Source organism: Triturus cristatus, chromosome 9 (assembly GCF_964204655.1).
Source record: "Triturus cristatus chromosome 9, aTriCri1.1, whole genome shotgun sequence".
Taxonomy (NCBI): Eukaryota; Metazoa; Chordata; class Amphibia; order Caudata; family Salamandridae; genus Triturus; species Triturus cristatus.
Genome location: NC_140592.1, coordinates 1,232,221,486 through 1,232,238,322, shown reverse-complemented (window position 1 = coordinate 1,232,238,322; position 16,837 = coordinate 1,232,221,486).

The following is a 16,837-nucleotide window of genomic DNA, read 5'->3' as shown; positions in this document are numbered from 1 at the left end:
TATACATATGTCCAAACTTATTAAACTCCTGTTGGATTTTGCTGGGACCTTTTTTCTTAGAAGCAGGGGAGGGACCTGCCCTCAAGCTCTGATTTTGATGTTTATCTGGCAATTCTATTCCACTCATTTGGTTTGTTAAGTTTTTGGCTGAGGCCGAGAACAAGCTGTCTGTTTCAGAGCCATGGCAGTAAGGTAAGCTTTGTATTTTAACTTGCTTCCTAACTGAGAACTTTTTTCTTCTACTCACTAATAACTAACTAGCTGAATGAATTATTTTCTAGGCTCATTAAGTCTCTGCATTTTTAGTTGAATTTTATGTTATTATAGAGTCGAATAAAGTAAATAATTAAATAGTATGTACCTCAGCACCTTTGCACATGTTTTGTGAATGTTTTGCACATGTTTTTGCTGCCAAGTAACGCCAGGATATAATTTAGTGGACTCAGAACTTTGGTCTCATGAAATTCGGTTTTAAGAACTGCAGCAAATTTGTATAATCTATTGTCACACGATTTAATCCTGCTGCTAAGTAATGTCTAGTTTATCCGTTAATTTGTATGCATTTGCACTTTCGTAAGTTACACTTGTTCTACTTACTTGTTGAGTTGGAACACTGGAAAAAAATGTATTTTGCACTTTTTATGTGATTGCAATGATTTTAATTAATCAAACAAAGAAATTATTTCACCTAATACGATGCCCTCTATTAGCACCTTTTACATTTCTACGCCTTAGTTGACGTCACTAAGATAACAGGCGATTTAGTTCTGATAAAACATGGGCATATGGTAAGCCCTGCTCCCATGGGCGAAGGAGACACAATTATATTGCGGAGGGGTTGGGGCAGCCTCAAGATGTTAGGTCACTGCCACCCTTCTTGCCGGTAGCTTTAGAAGACAACACTGTCCGGTGTAATTGTGTGTTGTCCGTGTATTAATACATGGACATGTCTTGCAGGTTGAGGAGAAAGCCATGTTGCTTCTTATATAGGTTAAACAACACATGAGCAACAATAGACCCTGGTGGAACTCCACACACGCAGAAGCGGCTCCTCCGCTAAGGCGGTAATAACAGAGTTATTATCATTTTATTTCTTGTAGCGGCTGTGCTGGGTTAGGCTGGGTGAGGCTGATGGCACGGGGGATGAGGGATTTGCACACTCTCTAAGTGCACACAACTGTTTGGCCTTCCTCTTGGATTACACAGCCTGGTGAGGAACAAGCAAAGCCACCCTTTCTCCTCCTGAGCACCGAACCACGGCACTCAGGACCAATCACAATGCTACAAGGCTCAGGGGAGTCCGGGAGCTGGGTGCTTCCTACTGCTGGGACTACAGAAAGGATGAAGCTGAACAAGATGGAGGAGAGGCAGCAGCTGGCAAAAAGGTAAGTGGTATTTTTTGTTATTTTTTAAAATTTTCTCCTCCCCCCTGCGACCCCTTCCCCTCCACCGCCGTTCCCTGCCAGCCGCTACTGCACACAAGACCGGAAGTGGTGGAGATCTGGTGGATTCAAATAAGATAAATTGACTCACTGGGCCTTCTTGGCAATAAACATGATGATTTATTCTATGGGTGTGGGGGGCAGTGTTGGTTATGCAGTGACACTATAAACGGTGTGGGTCTCAGATGTCCCTCAACAAATGTAAGATGGATGAAGTGCTTTGTGTTAGACAACCACTGCAGTTTTAAGGGTGTGCCAGATTCAGACCATGTGTGGCACAGGAGTAAGTGTTGGTATTTGCCAGCTATGACACCCTATCCAACACCCCTAGTCTGGTGGGTTTCATTTAAAGGCTCCAGCTAGATGAGACTTTGCATTCTGTAAGACCACACGTATGGATCTGGCTTTTTGGACTTCATGGGGGTCCTGCAAGCGACACAGAAAAACATCCTTACAGACCTGGGCAATTGGATCAAACATTCTCATAGCCCTGGGTAATCGGGTCAGACATCCTTACAGCCCTGGGCAATTGGGTCAAACATCCTTACAGCCCAGGACAATTGAGTCAAACAGCCTTACAGCCCTAGGCAATTGGGTCACACATCCTTGCCGCCCTGTGCAATCGGGTCAAATATCTCTACAGCCCTGGTCAGTTGGTTCAAACATCCTTACAGCCCTGGGCAATTGGGTCAAACACCCTTACAGCCCAGGACAATTGGGTCAAACATCCTTACAGCCCTGAACAATTGGGTCAAACATCCTTGCGGCCCTGGACAATTGGGTCAAACATCCTTACAGCCCTGGTCAGTTGGGTCAAACATCCTTACAGCCTGTGGCATTTGGGTCAAACATCCCTGCGGCCCTGGGCAATTGGGTCAAACATCCTTACAGCCCTGGTCAGTTGGATCAAACATCCTTACAGCCCTGGACAATTGGGTCAAACATCCTTGTAGCCCTGGCAATTGGGTCAAACATTGTTACAGCCTGGACAATTGGTCAAACATCCTTACAGCCCTGGGCAATTGGGTCAAACATTGTTATAGCCCTGGACAATTGGATCAAATATCCTTACAGCCCTGGGCAATTGGGTCAAATATCCTCAGCCCTGGTCACTTGGTTCAAACATCATTACAGCCCTGGGCAATTGGGGCAAACACCCTTACAGCCCAGGACAATTGGGTCAAACATCCTTACAGCCCTGGAAAATTGGGTCAAACATCTTTGCGGCCCTAGGCAATTGGGTCAAACATCCTTACAGCCCTGGTCAGTTGGGTCAAACATTCTTGCAGACCTGGCCAATTGGGTCAAACATCCTTACAGCCCTGGGCAATTGGGTCAAACATACTTACAGCCCTGGTCAGTTGGATCAAACATCCTTACAGGCCTGGGCAATTGGATCAAACCTTCTTACAGCCCTGGACAATTGGGTCAAACATCCTTACAGCCCTGGTCAGTTGGGTCAAACATCCTTGTAGCCCTGGCAATTGGGTCAAACATTGTTACAGCCTGGACAATTGGGTCAAACATCCTTACAGCCCTGGGCAATTGGGTCCAATATCTTCAGCCCTGGTCAGTTGGTTCAAACATCATTACAGCCCTGGGCAATTGGGGCAAACACCCTTACAGCCCAGGGCAATTGGGTCAAACATCCTTACAGCACTGGAAAATTGGGTCACACATCCTTGCGGCCCTGGGCAATTGGGTCAAACATCCTTACAGCCCTGGGCAATTGGGTCAAACATACTTACAGCCCTGGTCAGTTGGGTCAAACATCCTTACAGGCCTGGGCAATTGGGTCAAACATTCTTACAGCCCTGGACAATTGGGTCAAACATACTTACGGCCCTGGTCACTTGGGTCAAACATCCTTGTAGCCCTGGCATTTGGGTCAAACATTGTTACAGCCTGGACTATTGGGTCAAACATCCTTACAGCCCTGGGCAATTGGGTCAAACATTGTTACAGCCCTGGGCAATTGGGTCAAACATCCTTACAGCCCTGGGCAGTTGGGTCCAATATCCGTAAAGCCCTGGGCAGTTGAGTCCACCATCCTTACAGCCCTGGACAATTGGGTCAAACATCCTTACAGCCATGGTCAGTTGGGTCAAACATCCTTACAGCTCTGGTCAGTTGAGTCAAACATCCTTACAGCCCTTGACAAGTGGGTCAAACATCCTTACAGCCCTGGTGAGTTGGGTCCAACATCCTTACAGCCCTGGGCAATTGGGTCAAACATTTTTGCAGACCTGGCCAATTGGGTCAAACATCCTTACAGCCCTGGGCAATTGGGTCAAACATACTTACAGCCCTGAACAATTGGGTCAAACATCCTTGCGGCCCTGGACAATTGGGTCAAACATCCTTACAGCCCTGGTCAGTTGGGTAAAACATCCTTACAGCCCTGGGCAATTGGGTCAAACATTTTTGCAGACCTGGCCAATTGGGTCAAACATCCTTACAGCCCTGGGCAATTGGGTCAAACATACTTACAGCCCTGAACAATTGGGTCAAACATCCTTGCGGCCCTGGACAATTGGGTCAAACATCCTTACAGCCCTGGTCAGTTGGGTAAAACATCCTTACAGCCCTGGGCATTTGGGTCAAACATCCCTGCGGCCCTGGGCAATTGGGTAAAACATCCTTACAGCCCTGGTCAGTTGGGTCAAACATCCTTACAGCCCTGGGCAATTGGGTCAAACATTCTTACAGCCCTGAACAATTGGGTCAAATATCCTTACAGCCCTGGTCAGTTGGGTCAAACATCCTTGTAGCCCTGGCAATTGGGTCAAACATTGTTACAGCCCTGACAATTGGTCAAACATCCTTACAGCCCTGGGCAATTGGGTCAAACATTGTTACAGCCCTGGACAATTGGGTCAAACATCCTTACAGCCCTGGGCAATTGGGTCAAATATCCCTACAGCCCTGGTCAGTTGGTCCAAACATCATTGCAGGCCAGGACAATTGGGTCAAACATTCTTACAGCCCTGGACAATTGGGTCAAACATCCTTACAGCCCTGGTCAGTTGGGTCAAACAGCCTTGTAGTCATGGCAAATGGGTTGAACATTGTTGCAGCCTGGACAATTGGGTCAAACATCCTTACAGCCCTGGGCAATTGGGTCAAACATTGTTACCACCCTGGACAATTGGGTCAAACATCCTTGCAGCCCTGGGCAATTTGGTCAAACATCCTTACAGCCCTGGGCAGTTGGGTCCAACATCCTTACAGCCCTGGGCAATTGGGTCAAACATCCTTGCATCCCTGGGCAATTGGGTCAAACATCCTTACAGCCCTAGGCAGTTGGGTCCAACATCCGTAAAGCCCTGGGCAGTTGGGTCCAACATCTTTACAGCCCTGGGCAGTTGGGTCCAACATCTTTACAGCCCTGGACAATTGGGTCAAACATCCTTACAGCCATGGTCAGTTGGGTCAAACATCCTTACAGCCCTGGTCAGTTGGGTCAAACATCCCTAAAGCCCTGTGCGATTGGGTCAAACATACTTACAGCCCTGGTCAGTTGGGTCAAACATCCTTGCAGCCCTGGGCAATTGGGTCAAACATCCTTACAGCCCTGGGCAGTTGGGTCCAACATCCTTAAAGCCCTGGGCAGTTGGGTCCAACATCCTTACAGCCCTGGACAATTGGGTCAAACATCCTTACAGCCATGGTCAGTTGGGTCAAACAACCTTACAGCCCTGGCCAGTTGGGTCAAACATCCTTACAGCCCTGTGCGATTGGGTCAAACATACTTACAGCCCTGGTCAGTTGGGTCAAACATCCTTACAGGCCTGGGCAATGGGGTCAAACATCCTTACAGCCCTGGACAATTGGGTCAAACATCCTTTCAGCCCTGGTCAGTTGGGTACAACATCCTTACAGCCCTGGGCAATTGTGTCAAGCATCCTAACAGCCCTGGGCAATTGGGGTCAAACATCCTAACAGCCCTGGGCAATTAGGGCAAACATCCTAAAAGCCCTAGGCAATTGGGTCAAACATCCTTACAGCCCTGGTCAATTGGGTCAAACATCATTACACCCCTGGGCAATTGGGGCAAACATCCTTACAGCCCTAGGCAATTGGGTCAAACATCTTACAGCCCTGGGCAATTGAGTCAAACATCCTTACAGCCCTAGGCAACTAGGTGCTCCAAGCTCTCAAGTTTCCCCATGCCAGGTGTGGTTAGGTCTCGGAGTCTTGGGTTTATTACTTGCCGATGGGTGTAGTCCTACATTTAAAATACAGGAAAACAAAACCACAAGTAAAAAGAAACTAGAAAGAGGACTGCGTGAACTACCCACTCTTGGAATAAGTGAACCCCTAGGAGAGATTACCATTGGCTCCATGACAAATATGGTATTTCCCTGTACAGTGCTCACTGGAAACTAAACTGCTTCTAAGCATGCCAACGTGCAGGTACTAAAATGGAGACATAATACACCCAAGATCACACAATGTGATTAAATGGAGAAGTCAGCATGTTGACCTGTCTGTTCTGGTTCCTACGTTTGTATTTAAGTGGCTAGAAGCTATGTCCTTCCAAGTGACACTGCAGGGAGTATTTAACGCCAACCCAGGTCTCATTGCACAAGATGGGAACATGTTGTAAATTCACAGATTGGTGACATCATATGGTAAATAATGTATTTTTATTTTCTTTCATATTGATGGTAAAGTTCTTAAAAACAGATATTTGCTAATTATCTTTATCTCTTCAGCAAAGTTTGTATATTTCAGTGGTCAATATTAGGCTAACATGAGGTTTTACATTTTCGCCTCATTTTCTCACAATTTTGTCTTTAGTACAGGTTATTTCGTTAGTAGGAGTACTGTATTAGGTGAATCACTTACACGTGACACGATTTTGCAGCTGCAGCTTTGTTTTTTATTACATTTTGCATGGTGGGCCTAATCTCAAATGTACAACTTCTTTTCCAGCATAATATGTGGGTCACTGAAAAGAAGAGGGAGAGAACCTGTCTTTATTCAGAAGAGTGAAAATATGAAGAGAAAGGCAGGAAAAGAACTTTCATAAATCAGTGTTTAAGACATAAAACGATCATGGCGGCATATTATCAAGGAACGGCGTTAAAATTATCGCCGCTTTAGCGGCAGAAAACTGCAGCTAAAGCGGCGATAATGGGCTTGATATTATGCCCTTGAGAATTCCCATAGAAGCCCATGTTCAGGTGTCAACATGGGCTTCTATTGGAATTCTCTGCGGCATATTATCAAGCCCATTATCGCTGCTTTAGCGGCAGTTTTCTGCCGCTAAAGCGGCAATAATTTTAACGCGGTGCTTGATAATATGCCCTGTTGTGTCTTCTGTCCTTTCTCACATTTTTAGGTTGAAGCCTGTTTACTAAAGTCATCTTGGGGACATTCGGAATGCTGACCTAGGAATGCATTCTGTCCATTATTTTCCATGTTGTTTGGTTTGTAACTCATATTTGCTTGTTTTTTATTTGCTGGCGCTATTTGTTTTAGGCTGTACAGCTTAAGCTCCTCTCTTCCATGGCCAAACCCTAGTTACTGTATTCTTCCACCAGTGCTCGATTTCTGTAAACAGGCCTTTAATTCTTATTCTTATCTTGTCACTTTTGCCACACATTCAAAGCCAGAGGCCAGGCTCTGTCTTCCAGGCAGCTTGGTGTTTACTTTTTTTCTCTGACTTCAAAGTGCGAGGATTTTTGTGACAATCATGCTAAGTACTGCTGAGGTGCTTGATGAAGGCTGCTGTTTTTTTTGCAGCGCAGAAGAAAATTGAAATGTCTGTAAATTAACTGTGCAGATATTTCTAAATATGTTGGAATTAAAAAAGCACAAATGAAGCACATTTTTGGGTAATTCTGAAGTGTGATGGAAACAAATATTTTATTATGATCAAAACTATTCAAAACAATAGGTGATAACATTTCCACACATTATCGATTGTGCGCTGTATACTTTTATGAGTAAAACTGAATGTCTGTGCAAATGTAATGGTCATTTCAGGTGAAGATGTGTTGTCTGTAATTGCAGTGAGCTACCATATCATGCATACTCCACTTTACACCACTCCACTCTATTCTGCACCACTCCACACCATTGCAGTCTACTCTGCACTAGTCTAGATTACGCCACTCCACTGTACACTGCGTCACTGCACTCTACACTGCACCACTTCACTGTACGCCACTTCACTCTATGCCTTTCTACTCTACACCCCTCTGTGCCAATGCACTCTCCCCCACAGTGCTCTACTAGGCACTCTACACCACTCCACTCCTTGCCACTCCCCTCTATGCAACTCAACAACACTGAATTCTATGCCACTTCACTCTACACCAATGCACTGTATTCTGTACCACTCCATTCTACACCAGTGCACTCTTTGCCATTTCACTCTATACCACTGTTATCTACTCTACACTCTACGCCACTCAACTCAATGCCATTGTACTCAACCGTGCACCACTTCACTCTACTCTGAAACATACTTGGCACCACTGCACTCGGCGCCATTGCACTCTACACCATTTTACTCACAACCAATGCACTCTACGCCAATCTACTCTGCATTACTGCACTCTGTGCCACTATACTCTGCAACATTTCATGCCACTGCACTATATGCCACTACACTCTACACCATTGTTCTCTACGGAACTGCACACTATGCCACTCTTTTCTCCTCTGCATCACTGTATTCTATGCCTCTACTCTCTATGCCAGTCTACTCTGCACCACTATATACCTCTGCATCACATGCCAATGCACTGTACACCACTCTACTATACACCACTGCACTCTGCGACAGTTTACTCTGCAATAGTGCACTCTCTGCCACTGAACTCTATGCCATTCTACTCTACGCCACTGCACTTTATGCCACTGCACTTTCCTCTGCACCACACTACTCTACACAACTCTATGGCAATGCACTCTACGCCACTAAACTCTATGCTACCACACTCTACCCTGCACAACTCCACTCTACTCTGTACCTGTTCATTCTATGCCAGTGCACTCTATGGAAACACACTCTACACTACTTTACTCCAGTAAACCAATGCACTCAGCGCCACTCTACTCTGCAACACTGCACTCTCCACCACTGAACTCTACCCCACTCTTCTCTGCATCACTGCACTCTACTCTGCACCACTCTACTCTACATCATTCTACTGCACTCTATACCAATGCACTATATGCCACTACACTCTGCATCGTTCAACTCTATAACACTGCACTCTACTCCAATCCACTCTAAGCCACTCTAATTTACTCTAAGACAATGCACTCTACGACATGACACTCTATGCACTGCTCTCTACTCCACTCTGTACCATTCAACTCTATTAATCAATCAATCAATCAATCAATCAATCAATCACTCTATCAATCAATCAATCAATCAATCAAGTGGCTTGTAAAGTGCAACTACTCACCCGTAAGTGTCTCAAGGCGCTGGGGGGGCGGGGTAGATGGCTGCAGATCTGTCACAAGGCACTGTGGTTCAGTCGAAGAGCTAGGTCCTGAGGTCCTTTCCGAATTGGGGCAGTGACGGTGATTGCCTGAGGCAGAGAGGCAGTGTTTTCCAGGTCTTTGATGCGAGGTAGGAGAAGGATCTTCCACAGGGTGTGGTCTTACAGATACATGGGATGGTGGCTAGTGCCAGTTGAGCTGAGAGGAGGTCTCTGGTGGGTGTGTGGAATGAGAGGCAGGTGTTGCGGTATGCAGGCCCCGTGTCGTGTAGGGCTTTGTAGGCATGTGTAAAGAGCTTGAAGGTGATAATTTTGTTGACTGGGAGCCAGTGGAGGTCTCTCAGGTGGGTGGTGCTATGGCTGCAACGGGGGATGTTGAGGATGACTCTGGCGGAGGCGTTCTGGATGCTTTGCAGTTTGTTCAGGACTTTCCTGGTGATGCCGGCGTAGAGTGTGTTGCAGTAGTCGAGTCTGCAGATGATGAGTGCGTGGGTGACTGTCTTTCTGGACTCAGTGGGGATCCAGATAGGATGTGGAAGCAAGATGATGAGCCGGCTTTAATCTGGTGGTTCATGGTGAGCAAGGATTCAAAGATGATGCCAAGATTTCTTGCGTGGTCTGTGGGAGGAGGTCCAAGATCTGCAGGCCACCAGGCGTCCCCCCAAGTGGAGGGGGTGGAGCCCACGAAGAGGACTTCTGTCTTCTCTGAGTTTAGCTTGAGGCAGCTGTCCTTCATTCAGGTGGCGACAGCCTTCATCCCATCGTGTAAATTTCTCTTGACAACTGTGGGTTCATTGGTGAGTGAGAAGATCACTGGGTCTCGTCGGTGTAGGAGACAATGTTGAGTCTGTGCTCCCTGGTGATGGCTGCGAGCAGGGCCATGTACATGTTGAAAAGAGAGGTGCTCAGGGAGGAGCCCTGAGGCACTCCGCAGCTGATTTCTGTGGGTTCCAAAAGGAACGGTGGTAGCCTGACTCTCTGTGTTCGGCCGGTGAGGAAAGAACAAATAATTTCCAGGGCATTTTGCGGATGCTGGCGTTGTTGAGGCTTGTGCATAGGGTGTGGTAGGAGACGGTGTCGAAAACAGCCGAGAGGTCTAGGAGGATCAGGGCTGCAGTTTCGCCTCAGTCGAGGAGGGTGCGGATGTCGTCTGTGGTGGTGATTAGGGCGGTCTCCGTACTGTGATTGCTTCGGAAGCCGGATAGTGAGTGGTCCAGTATGTGGTTCCCCTCAATGAACTCGAAAAGTTGGGCGTTGGTTGCCTTCTCAGTGACCTTTGCTGGTAAGGGGAGCAGAGAGATGGGGCTGAAGTTATTGAGGTCCTTCGGCCCGGCAGAGGGTTTCTTCAGCAAGGGGTTGATCTCTGCTTGTTTCCAGTCTTCAGGGAATGTGGCTGAGTTGATGGAGCAGTTGATGGTGCCACAGAGTTCAGGGGCGATGGAGTTGCCAAATCTGTTGAAGACATGGTGGGGGCAGGGGTCTGAAGGTGAGCCTGAGTGGTTGCTTTTCATGATCTTCAGGGTGTCGTCAGTGGTCAGGGGAGTCCAACTGATCAGGGTCTGCTGTGGTCTGGTGTCGATGGGTCCAATGATTGCAATTGGGGTTAGAGCGTCTTGGGTATCGAGGTTATTGAAGCTGTTATAGATCTCCTTAATCTTGCGGTGGAAGAAGGCTGAAGATGTTGCAGAGGTCTTGGGAGGGTGGGATGTCTGCTGTCCCTGTGCTGGGTTTGGCGAAATCTTTGGCTACAGTGAAAAGTTCCTTGCTATTGTGCGCTTTGACATTGATCCTTTCTTTTAGGGCCTCTTTCTTGGTTGTTCTAATGAGATGATGATGTGCGGTGATGTGAGAAAGTGCCATCTTTCTTGCATGGTATGCCCCCACTTTTTGCTGAATTGCTGAATGTACTTTGACTGAGTGTGCCCTGGACTCCTGCCAATCAGGTGCCCAGGGCCTATGTTCCTTCCCTATTACAAACAAAACCCAAATTGGCAAACCCTGGCCACCTGTCAGCCCCTGGTAAATGGTACCCTAGGTACCCAGGGCCTTGTGACCAGGGACGGCCTCTAAGGGCTGCAGCACTCCTTGTGCCACCCTTAGAGGCCCTGTACCCTTACACACACAGACTGCCTTTGCAGGCTGAGTGTTTGGGTGCAAGACAAAAACAAAGTCGACATGACACATCCCTGTGTGCCATGCCCATCACCTACACTGCCATGGCATACATCAGCCACCCCTCTAGCTGGGTGCCTTATGCCAATGGTGTGGGCACAGGAGCAGGAGCCCTGTGCCCTTACAGGGCCCAGGTCCATTCCTGAGCACTGTAAGTGCAGTGCTGCCATTTAAGAGTACATGGTGCTGAGAGCTCGTCAAACACGAGCTCCACAGCACCATAATGGCAACACTAAAGACTGAGAAGTTTGGTATCAAACTTCTCAGCACATTAAACCCACACTGATGCCAGTGTGGGATTTAATGTACCAAGCACCCCAGAGGGCATCTTAGAGGTGCCCCCTTAAACCTAACCTACAATCCACGTCTGCTCTGAGGCTGCCTAGGCTGCCACCCAGCAGACATGTTGCTGGACCCCTGGGTAGGAGAGCCCCTGCTCTCCTGGGCCTGCAACAATGCACATCCTGGGCGAGGCGCTAGATCTCCTCCCCCAGGATGGGCAGGGGGAAGCTTCAAAGGCATGCCGCCTCTGTGAGCTTCCCCAGGCCACGGCAACCCCCCACTCTGGTGGGAAGCTTTGGCCAGAAACCCCAAATAAGGACAGGGGATGTGCCAGCCTGCCAACCCCACCCCTCAGGTGGGGGAGACGAGGTGAAGCACATCTCCGGGCTCTCGCCATCTTGAAGATGGGGAGCCCTACCCTATCAGGACTAGGCTACTGCCCCCTCCCACAGGAGAGAGGCAGGATAGGGGGTGTACCCACCACAGGACAGGGACCCATTGGTCCCTGCCCTTCACCTACCTGTAACGCCCACAAAATTTAGTATTTAGGGGCACCCTGAACCTTCCTTCCCCAGATTCCAGATTCAAAACTACAAAGAAGAGCAAGAAGAAAGAAGACCTGCCCTGCAGCTGCTAAAAAGAGGAAGGCACCAACTGTTTGGCCCCAGCCCTACCGGCCTGTCGACCCTCGAACCTGCTCCTGCTCCAACCCGGCATCTTTTGTGGCCAGCAACCTCACAAACCCCGGAGGACCTGGCTACCTTTTGGCTCTAAGCCCCTGGGACTCCCATGAGTAGAGGCTCTACTCAAAACCTACCTCTAATCCCTGGCAGCAGCCCGAACCGCGAACCCAGCACACTCTGCACCAGCCAAGCCTGGCCAGTGCTGGAGTGGACCAAGACCACGAGGACGACCCCACGGTGACTCTGACCCCGAGTCCGGCACCCAAGCACCTCCCTCGACACTCCTGAAGGAGCCTCAGAACAAGGTGCCCCCCCAACCGCGATCAACAGAGGGTAAGATTTCCCGACGCCAAAAGGCACCCCTGCACGCGGCGCCCCACGGCCCCCTGTGCCCAATCCTGGGGTACCTACCTATCCTCCAACTACCCAACTTACCTCTCGAAGTGGTGGTGGCACCTGAAGAATCCTCGTCCCGAGCTTGCAGCCTTTTTCCAAACCGCAGATTTCCCATTGAAATCAATTGAGCGCCCGAAGGCTCAAAAGCACCCTGCACCCAGCCGCCCGAGTGGCCCTGGCAGTGAAACCTCTACACCTACCTACTTCCCCACTTGCCCTGAGTAAGTGACCAGGAGCCCAGCTCCCACAGCCGCGTGGCTTGCCAGTCAGCAGCCACCAACCAAGGCCCCCCTATCCCTCATAGGATAACATTGGGCCTAACTCACTCTGCACCCAGCCGCCCTAGAGTCGCTGAGGGTGAACCAACTGTACCTACCTGACCCCGGGGGACCCCTGAGTCTATGCCCAGAACCTCAACTCTGCCAGTCGAGTACTTACCCTTAAACCAATAACTCTATTTTCCTCATAGGGTAACATTGACTGGCTTTTTCCTGAAATTTCTTCTAAGTGTGGACTTTTCAAATCTTAAAATATTCACCAAAAATCAGCCGAGTAACGAAAACGAAATTACTCACCTGCTCTTAGGTGAGCTCCCAGTGCTGGATCTTGGTGCCCAGCACTGACTCTGAAAAATACTTACAACTGTACTTACCCGTAACCCAATTTTCTTCAATAGGAAATCATTGACTGTTTTTCTGTGAAATTTCTTCTAAGTGTCAATTTCTGCAATCTTTAAATATTCTTCAAAAAGCGTATAATATCTGAAAACGTAATTACTTACCTGTTTTGGATAAAGGTCCCAGAACTGAGTCTAGGCACCCAGTACTGGATTACAAAAGTAACGAGAACATACTGTACCTGCAAATTGAATTTTCTTCCATTGACTGTTTTCTTTGAAATATTTTCTAAGTGTCAACTTTTAAAATAGCTAAATATTGTTTAAAAATCATCACAGTAATTAAGTCGACTTTCATCACTTGATTCTAAGTACTGACCCAGGACTGAATCTAGGATCCAGTCCTGGAATTCCAAAAGTAGTCCTAAAAGTAATCTGTGGCAAATAACATGAAACTTCCATTGAACTCAATGCATTATTGTGCTTAAAATAGTGTTGCCTATTGCAACCACTTGTAACTGTTTACAAAAGTCAATTGCATATTGCAAAAGTATTTATATAAAGCATCTCATTCTGAGAAAGTATATTTTAATTTCAATTGTTGGTTCTAAAATAAAACAAGCATATATTTTTATATATAAACCATTGGCCTAGAGTTCAGTTATTGAGTGTGTGAGACCATTTGCTGACTGAGTGTGTACAACAAATACTTTACACTGTCCTCTGATACTGCCTTACTGCTCGACCAAGCTACCACTTTAGAGAGTAAGGTTATATCTAACTTTAGCCTCTGTCAAACCCTGGGGGACTGTGGACTCTGTACACCCTGTACCTATTAAGGAACAGAATATACAGAGCCACTTTCTCACAGGTGACAGCGGATTTGAAGGCTGAGCGGTCTTCCATGTTCTTGCTGCTCCTCCATCTCCTTTTGACCTGTCTACAGGAGCGTCTGGACTCATGCAGGGCAGGGGAGAACCAACTAGCTTTTTTGGATTGTGGTTTGCCTGGCACTTTCTTGATGGGAGCCAGTGCATCTGCACAGTTGGAGATCTATTGGTGGAGATTTGAGCTGAGGTATTAGCTTCCGCAGAAGTCAGAGGTGGGGTGTTGCTGACGGAGGCGGTGAGCTGTTCTTCAGTGACCTTGTTCCAGCTTCTGCGAGGGTAGCGGTGGGCATGGTGGTGTAGGATGGGTTTGGTGAAGGAGAAAAGATGACGCAGCGGTAGTTGGTCCAAGGCAGCTCGGAGGTGTGGCTGAAGAAGACGTTATCGCTGGCAGGGAAGACAGGGTCGAGCATGTGTCCTGCTGAGTGGGCCAGAGAGGTAACCCGTTGTCTGAGTCTGAAGGCTGCTAGGTTTTCCAGCAGAAATAATGTGTTCTTGTCGTTGGGATTGTCCATATGAAAGTTGAGGTCGCCGAGGAGTATGTAGTCAAAGGAGGCGAGAGCGTGGGGTGCGATGTAGTCGTGGATAGAGTCGCTGAAGGGTAGACGGGTCTGGGAGATCTGGAGATGAGGGTGCCACGGAGGGTGGTGTTCGTGTTGGTCTGGACCTGGAAGTGAAGGTGCTCCATATTGGTTGCGTGGTCCTCTGAGTGGGTTGTGAGGAGGAGGGTGCTTTTGTGTACGATGGTGATGCCTCCACCCAGTTTGTTGATGCGGTCCTTGTGAATGACCGCTATGCCACTCCACTCTACGCAACTGCAATCTACCCTGCGCAACTCCACTACATGCCACTCTATTGTACACCGCTACACTCTACACCACTGCACTCAACACCAATGCACTCTACACCACTTTACTCAAAACCAATCTACTTTACGTCACTGCACTGTACACCACTATATTCTACATTGCAACACTCTATTCTACCCCACTGCACTTTACTCCACACCATTGCACACTACATCTCTTTACTCTGCACTGCTCTACGCCACTGCACTCTTCACCAATGTACTCTATGCCACTCGGCTCTACACCACTGCACTCTACAACATTCTACTCTGCGACAGTGCACTCTCTGCCACTGAACTTTACTTCACTCTACTCTGCACCACTGCATTCTATGCCACTGCATTCTACACTGCAGAACTCTACTGAATGTCACTCTACTGGATTCTACCACAATGCACACTATGGCAATGCACTCTACGGCAATCCACCCTACACCACTACACTCTATGCCACTCGAATTCACTGTGCACTCCTGCACTCTATGTCACTTCACTCTACTCTGCAAGACTCTACTCTATGCCAGTGCACTCTACTTCACTCTACTATGCACCACTGACCTCTTCTCCACTGCACTCTACACCACTTCAGCCTAAGTTCTCCACTCTACTCTGCACTACTTCACCCTATGCCACTCTACTCTGCAACACTGCACTCTATGCCACTGCACTCAGCGCCAATGTACTTTACACCTCTAGTCTATACTCCTACACTCTACCCTGCACCACACCACTCTACCCTGCACCACTCTGCTCTACACCACTTCACTCTACTCTGAAACAATCTACTCAATGCCACTACACACTACTCCACTCTGCGCCACTCAACTCTGTGCCACTCCACTCGACACCACTCCACTACACTCTACTCTGCAACACGTCGCACCACTGCACTATACACAACTCTATTCTACTCTGCACCTCTGTATTCTATGCCTGTGCTCTCTATGCCACTCTAATCTGTATCACTCTACGCCACTTCACTCCACTCAAATGTGCTCTTTGACAGTCTACTCTGCAACTCTGCACACTCTGCCGCTGAACTCTACACCACTCTACTCTACACCACTGCACTCTATGCAACTGCACTCTAATCTGCACCACTCTACTATATGCCACTCTATGCCACTAAACTCTACCCTGCACAACTCCAGTCTACTTTGTATCACTCCATTCTATGCCAGTGCACAATATACTGTACACCACTTTACTCAAAACCAATGCACTGTACGCCACTCTACTCTGCAACACTGCACTCTCTGCCAATGAACTCTGCCACTCTTCTCTGCACCTCTGCACTCTATGCCAACGCACTCTACTCTGCATCACTGTACTGTACACCACTATACTCTGCACTCTACTTCATTGCACTGTACGCCACTACACTCTGCATCGCTTCATTTAGTGCCACTGCACTCTATGCCAATCCACTCTAAGCCACTCTAATCTACTCTACGACACACACTCTATGCCACTGGATTCCATGCCACTGCACTCTACTCTGAAACAATTACTCCATGCACTGCATGCTACTCTACTCTGTGACATTCCACTCAGCGCCACTGCACTCTACTCTGCACCACTCTACTCTACGCCACTCTACTGCACTCTATGCCAATGCACTGTATGCCAATGCACTGTATGCCAATCCACTCAAAGCCACTCTAATCTACTCTACAACACTGCACTCTACGACACGACACTCTATCTCACTGCACTCTACTCTGAAACAATCTACTCTATTCACTGCACTTTACTCCACTCTATGCCATTCAAATCTATGCCACTACACTCTACACCACTGCAAACTACCCAGTGCCACTCCATTACATGCCACTCTACTCCACACCGCTACACTTTACGCCACTGCACTCAACAACAATGCACTCTACACCACTTTACCCAAAACCGATACACTCTACGCCACTGCACTCCACGTCAATCTACTCTTCATGGCTGCACTGTGCGCCACTATATTCTACATTGGAACATTCTATTCTACCCCACTGCGCTCTATGTCAATCTACTCTGCACCACTCTATCTACGCC